Here is a 7,719-nt window from a genome sequence, read left to right as displayed (position 1 = left end):
GTACCAAAACACAACCAACAAAACAAGAATTGTCAATTAGAAACATAAAACAGAAGGAAAAAGATGAGATGAGAAATACACATGGAATATTTAACCAACAAGCTTTCTCAGTAAATGAAATTCATTTATAGGCATAAATATCAAAACTCAGTTAGAAACCAACCTGAAGTTGTTACTCCGAAAGAGAATGATTCAACTTCCACCTCAAGGTTACTGTCTCAAAGATCAATCTCTTCACAACAAGAGTTGTGGGCCTATTAATAACCTCTAAACCAATAGTTGTGGGACTGGAACCATAATCTGGCAATAAAAAGTGATGAAAAATCATTTGAAAAAAGAAGTGTGATTACAGAAAACTAGTACCAGAAGTGTGATTACCGAATTCTACTTCATATCCTTTAATATACCAACGCGCACCAATAATTTTCCTGCCATTATATGAAAGGATAAATGTTTAAGAACTGCATCTACTATAGCAGAACTAGAAATAAATTTTAATGATATGCATCCACTGCTTCTTGACATACAGTGTTGTTGAGTAGGCAACCCAAACTCAAATTTATCTTCTTTCCATTGCGTGCTATGATCAATTAGCTGGCACCTTCATAACAAATTATTATCACACTAAAAGCATACAGTACAAGCCAAATAACTAACAACTCATCTTTAGCCTAAATGCCACTTCATATGAGAATACCTATTAGGACACTTACCTTGAAATTGTGTCGGTGGGTGATGCTGGTTAGAAAGTTCAATGTTTTCAACGAAAAGAAATTTAAAAAGACAAGTATTTGAATAGGGAGTGTTAGCGCTGGACAGAATAAAGAAACCCAGCCCAAACCGACCAAACCATGTGGCCCCTTAGAGGAATACAAAACAAATAGAGGAATACTTATAAATATTATTTTAAAATAGTTACAAACAGACAAGAATTACAAATAATATTTTATATTAACAAACTATCAAAGTATTAAACTGATGTATAAGGATTAAAACGGTTTTTGGACACAGATTTATACTTCGATTGAGTTAGGTCGTTGGCGGCAGGACTCATCCAATTACCTTTAGAATATTGTTCCTCGTTACAATAACAGCACATTGTGTTACCAGATATCCATTAGAAACAACCAAGATTGAAATCACTCTTGACCATGCCTCATAATTATTAAAATTTTCATTTCTTTTTTGATTTTTATCGAATATTCAAGACTTTGTAAACAAACTTGGTTGTTAGTCTACATCTTTTCTGTGTTAAAGCAAATTTCAAATTAAATAACACGACTTCCAAAACAAACTACAGTTGGACAGATCTATTGTGTAAAGCAAATTTCAAATTAAAAGATGTACATATAAACATATGTTAGGCCTGATTTGCACATACTTTCACCCTATAAACCAAATATGATGACAGAAACAGCATATAAATTACTAGATAACGTAATCAAAAAGACTGATGAGGTTCAGACATTGACAAAAAAAACATTTCAATATGCAGCTAAGGTAAAAATTTAAGTATATCATCTATATTTATATATCTATACAAATAGATGAAATGAGAAAAGAGAATAATAAACTTTACATGAACTAACAAAGTTTTCAACATTGGGGGAAATAAGAATTCTCTAACGGAGAAGATATAAAAATTGAATTCCTCAATTCAAATTTATAATTAAAAGGTTTAAATCCTAGGATTAAAAGCAACAACTATTAAAATGAAGTGTGACTTATGATCCAACACCTAAGCATCGTAATATCTTGATATGTCCAACCATTCTCATAATATTCAAACAAGCCATAATAATCAGTATAAAAGCTATTCAAAACAAAACCAGAACTAATGTGAACCATACCACAAAACTCAAACCATCAAGTATAGCTTAGCTTACTCAAAACTAATAATGCCACACAACCCAAACAACTGAACAATGAAATAGTTTTATAATCATATTGAAATATCAAGAAAGTACAAAATAAATAGAAAATAAAACAGAAATAATGAGGCTGCAAAAACAGTAGTTCAAAAATACTTGCCCCAATCACAAATAACTAATTCTAAAAACAAATATTCCTCTATAACAACTTAAACTTATTTCTGTCAGATGCAAGACTAGCATGATAAAGAGCCTATTTGTTAATGCTTGAAAAAAGTGATTTCAAACTTGTGTAAGAAAATGATTATTTCTTCATAGCAGTAACTAATGATTCTTCATAGCAGTAGTTATAGCTTTAAAAATCACTTTTTAAAAATCACTTTTTATTTGAATAGCTAGTTATTAGTAGCTATAGATAACATGAAGTTTATAACGGCCAAGAGTAAAACCTCAGGCTTCTTATTCCGGAAGTTGTCGGCGAGCTGAGTAGGAACAATATTTACCGACAACACCTTCATAAAATCAATCTGAAGAAGCAGTTTTAGAATCGGAGTTAAAACAAAACAAAGTCAAACCCATCAGAAATAGTTCAACCAAACTTAACATTTCAACCATAGTCAGAGAGAAAGAGAGGGAAAGAGAGAAAGAAAGATAAGGAGTAACTTACATCGGTGGTGATTTGTGGTTGAATAATGGACGGCGACGGTTCTTCGTTAAACGATGAAACCACGAACTAGCATCAACCAAAAAATTGGAAGGTAGAAAGAGTTAGTTCTTAAACGATGAAACCACGAACTGGAAATTGAAAGGATGAACCCTAGAATCAACCGATTACCTGAGAGAATGATGAACCCTAGCGGAGTAACGTTGCTGTTTGTGCGTATGAATCTCACGAAGAAGTGGAACTAATGAATTGAGATTTGAGACTGAGAGAGAGTCTTGGTTTTGGTTGGGCCGGCCGGTTGATTTAGGAATTTATGGTCTATAACATAATTTCTACTGAACCGGTCGGTTTAGGATATCATCGGGTCCATAAATTCAAACCTAAACCGACCGGTTTAACCCATGTGAACCAAAGATTATTCAAACCGTCAAACCGAAAAACCGACTCACCCGAACCGGTGTCTAAGGGGCCACATGGTTTGGTCGGTTTGGGCTGGGTTTCTTTATTCTGTCCAGCGCTAGTTACTACTATTCTAGGTGGAAACTTTGAAGCTATTTATAATGGTGGTTTTGTTATTGGACAATTCCACCAACTATGCTGATGAACATGAATATGCAGCAGGCAAAGCATGGTGTGATGCAACATCAGCCTCAAATGATGTATCACATGTTTATTTGTTCCTCCTAATATTGGCTAGTACTACCATTATTATAACTATATCCCTACAAATTACTCTTATGCAAATGCTAGTGAGGATCAATTGAGCTTTTTTTTTTGGAACAGCAAAATGAAATGAAAGTTTACGGCCATGATTCAAAGCTTTTTTTTTTACAGTGGTGCTTCCCTATTTTGCTAAAAATAAAACATGTCATGTAACCATTTTCCTTCTTCTTCCGTAACCATCTTGTCATATCTAGAAAAATTATTTGATTTGAAATTGGATCATGCAATGGGTGGTAATCAATCTAAATTAATTTTTAGGGGAGAGAAGAAGGAAAATGTAATAATAATTTAATGTGTTCAGTTTTTAAACAAATTAGTGGTTATTAAGGCACTTTCCCATGTTAGGAAAGGATTCTCCTTTCCCACCTTAAACGTCACTCTTTTTTCTGTTCCTTTTTATTATATCTAATAAAAATTACTGTGTGTTTTAATTTTTTTTTGTCTTGACAAAATATTATTGCCCCTTTATTTTCTAAATTTTAAATCCCTTGTAACATAAATAAATGGATTGATTTCATTAATGACATATTTAAAGTATCCACTTTTCTTTTCTTCAATCAGTTTCCTTTTCATGGCTATATTATCTTTCTTTCTATATTGTTATCTCTATTTCTTTTTTTTTAATGCTCATCAATATTTTTGAAATCTTGAGTGAGTATTATAGCGGTAAATTCGTAATCATTAAACTATGGATAAACTTAACGTCAATAAAATCAGAGTCGTCACCGCACTTTTATTGTTTCCAAAGAAAAAGGGAAAAGTACAAACAAAATCCAAAGATAAGAAGTTTTCAAATCAAAACTAATAAAATGTCAGAGATTACATGTAAGGGGGTTGGTTACACAGAGGGAATGTGTTAGCACCCAAAGTATCCTAGGTACTCCTAGGGAGCCTTTTTTTATGTGTGCATGTGTTTTTGATCTAAAAGATATTTGCAATAAATAGAGTGGGGGGATGAGAAAAGAATTCATTAATTATATTTTTGTGACCTTCAGACTTATGTGAACGTACCAATATAAAAATGAGGGATCAAAACCTCGTAGTTCGTGGTATCAATTTCAAAATGAGTGAGTTGCTTTTAATCAAAAATTAAGTTTAAAAGAGGCACAAAAGAGCCTAAAAGAGTTTGAATGAGTGTTAGTTCTTTTTGTCTTTTGAAATTTTAAATCAATATGGTTAAGTTTATTTACAAATTTGATTAAGAAAAAAGTTTTAAAATGCAATGACATAAGGCCAAAAAATTTAATTTGCTTTAAGGTCTAAGTTTAGAAATCACAAGCAAAGAAGTTTTTGAAGGGGGGGAGATTTGAAATTTAAGAAGTGGGAGGAGATGAAGAGACTAATCCTAAACAAAAATTTAAAAGTTGAGAGTTGAAAAGATCTGATCAATGAGATGCAATCCAACAAACAACAATGTCATATAGAAACCCACTTTCCCTTTGGACTTTAAATCAAGCAATATCAATAAGTAAGTAGCAAAATGAAGAGCAAGGCATCAAATAAAGATAGTCACATCCAAGCAAGCAACTTCATAGTCTTCTTATTCTCATGTATCAGATGACACACTCCTTGATTGACTCAGAATAAGGCATTAGACACAGGTTCAAAGTAACAGTTGTATCAAGACCATGTAGCAGATGAATTCATGTGGATCCCAATACTTGCATCAGGTGAAAGCTCAAATCACAATAACTTGATTTCAAAAATGTTGGCATTGGCCAAGTCCTTTTGCATAGGAATGTTGCCTAGTTCTAAGTCCAAGAGTTCAGATCAAATCCAACAGTCCACACAAACATTTTTTAGGGTTTTTGTTGTTTATTAAGTATTTTAAGGTCCTAAGACCACAAACACAAGCAAAATACACAAACAAATATATACAATCACAATATATGGCTCAAATGAACAAAGTGAAAATGACATAAACATAAACAAGTTAAATCATATATAAATGACAAATGAAATGGTAAATGGCTTGAATTTAAATTGCATAAAGTATATGACTTGAAATTAAAAGCAAGAATAATAAAAGTTAGTCACATGTTAGTTGATTAGATGTCAGTGGTGTTTTACTTTTCAATTGATTAAGTCATTCTTTGGAGAACACTCAACCATCTATTCACAAGCATAGATCATTGAACCAAGACATCTGCCAAAGGAAGGAAAAAAGGCCAAGTTTCCACACAATACCATGAAAGGGGGGAGACTTACAATCTCACTTACTAGAATATTATGCCTTTGGGTCAAAATTTTGCGCTATGTTAAGCAATCGTAATTGGACTTATGTAGAAGTCACAACTATCTAAGGTCGGACAATAGAAATTTTGGTGTTAATGCATGTTAGAGATATGGTATAATGAATCATACTTCTAAAACACACCACACACAAAAATAAAAAGATCAAAGGATGGACCTATCTCATCCATACTTGTATTGGTTCATCTAACACAAAGTTATTGATGGACCAATTAGCCTTAGGATATTGAGACTTCATTGGTCAATGGAAAGGATGGGAAATAATGGGATTGAAGATGAAGAGGGAGGGAAAATGAGACAAACACAAATTGGTCATGGGAGGATTTTTATCAAATTAAAATCATTCATTCATTTTTGGAGATGAAATGTACATTTCATCAATCCCCTAAATCCAATGATTTTAATCCAACAAAAGTCAAATCAACCTTGACCAAGGCCCAAACACATAGTCAAACTTCTCAAGTAAATAAAAATGGCTCAACATAATTTCTACACAATTAATCAATTAAAAATCAAATTAAAATGCATTTAAATTGAATTATGTTTGGTCAAAAACCTAAAACCTCTTCCAAACACCAAATAAATGGCCAAGAGATTTATCATAGGTCAAACAAGGTCAAAATACCTTAGACAAAAAATTTTGTAATTTCTGAAAAGTCAAAAGTATTTTTAAACAATTAAAAATATGCACAAAAACAATTAAATCATGAAAAATATCAAAATTAATCCAAAAAATAATTTTAATTTAGAAAATGAAAGAGAAAAATATTTGAATTTTTTTGGTGAAAGTCCCATATTTTTTGGATTAAAAATGAAATTGATATGAATTAATAAAAAATAAAAGGATTAAATGGAAAAATAAAAAAACAAAAAAAACAAGGGCCACCTTATCTCCCTCATTAATTGAGGTGGCATATCAGATGACCAGGAGCGCGCATTCCACAAGGTCCTTAGTCAAACGCGCTGCAGGTATGGTAATCAGATTGGACACGCGAGATTAAAACATTTCAAACGGATCAGATGGCCTAGATTGATCCAGCGCACCACCAGAGCCCTAGCTCTGGTCATCTTCTCCGGTGAGAACCACCGGTCTGGTCCAAGCTCAACTCAATGGAAAATGAAAACTGAATACACTAATTTGAAGAAAAAATGCTCATAAACACGAATCTGACCTCAATTTTCTCCAATTCCAAGTATATAAAAAGATACAAGGATTCGAATTTTGAGGATCATGAACTGAGTTGCTTCGATTTGACCTCAAAGTAACTCAATCTTCTTGCATACATTGATAGGACTTCAGACAACCAAAAATCAACAAGAATGGTGAGAATTGAGGGAGAATCGAAGAGATGAAAATTCTGAAAATTCACCTTCAATGGAGCTTCAGATTGGCACGATCTTGCTTTCAATTATGCTTGGCCTTGCTTCAGATGCTTGTTGGAAGTGATTAGGATCAATGAAAGGTATGGACTCTTGGAGTTTCAATCTCAAAACAGATGGAGATTTGAAACTCGATTTTTCAAAGAAAATCTTCAAGCTTATCCTTCAATGGTGAGGGTTTGGGATTGCAGGTTCAAAGCTTGGGCATGAGGTCCTTAACTCTGAGCAATAAGGGTTGTATTTATAGGCCATGAGATTGATTTTTACACACATCCAAATTTGGCAATTTTGTGAAATTCTCTTTGCATGTTTGCATGGGCGTGTGATAGACCCATCAAGTGATGCAATTAGGTCCAAAATTAAGTGTGAATCATGATGAAACCATGTTACAAAGCCATGCAATCGTGTATGGAAAGTGTAAGTGGAAATCATCCAAATGGTTCTTCATGTTGCATCCATGCACAAGTCCTTCATTCTTTGGTCAAATGAGATGACCTTGGACTTTTTGGAAATGTGAGATCAAGAGGAACAACTTTTATGTTGAAAACCTTTTCATTTGAAGCTTGTATCATGATTAATTTTGAGGTGAAAGTTTGGGAAATCAAACATATTTGAAAATTTTCTAAGTCCCAAGTCAAATGTTCACTTCTTCCACCTTGAATAACTTTTTCTATGGACTTCAAATGAGAAAAGTTCCTTCATCAGAGTTGTATCTCTTTCAAACATCTTAAATTTTCTAACAAATTTGTCCTCATTTGGATTTGGCATGAAGGCGTTATGCATTTTAGAAATTGAGGAAAATCACTCGTTCAATGGTATTGGTCCAAA

At 32.9% G+C, this 7,719-nt stretch overlaps 1 long non-coding RNA gene across 1 annotated transcript; it reads right to left on the bottom strand.

The window, feature by feature from the left end:
* Positions 1-170: 170 nt before the first annotated feature.
* Positions 171-2,388, bottom strand: LOC127075416 (uncharacterized). Its single transcript, XR_007786441.1, has 3 exons — positions 2,321-2,388; positions 379-428; positions 171-300 (listed from the first exon to the last, which is right to left on the bottom strand). It is a non-coding gene; the product is annotated as an uncharacterized LOC127075416 (long non-coding RNA).
* Positions 2,389-7,719: the final 5,331 nt, after the last annotated feature.

This window comes from Lathyrus oleraceus, chromosome 4 (genome assembly GCF_024323335.1).
Source record: "Lathyrus oleraceus cultivar Zhongwan6 chromosome 4, CAAS_Psat_ZW6_1.0, whole genome shotgun sequence".
Lineage (NCBI taxonomy): Eukaryota > Viridiplantae > Streptophyta > Magnoliopsida > Fabales > Fabaceae > Lathyrus > Lathyrus oleraceus.
This window is presented reverse-complemented; position numbering and strand designations above follow the sequence as displayed.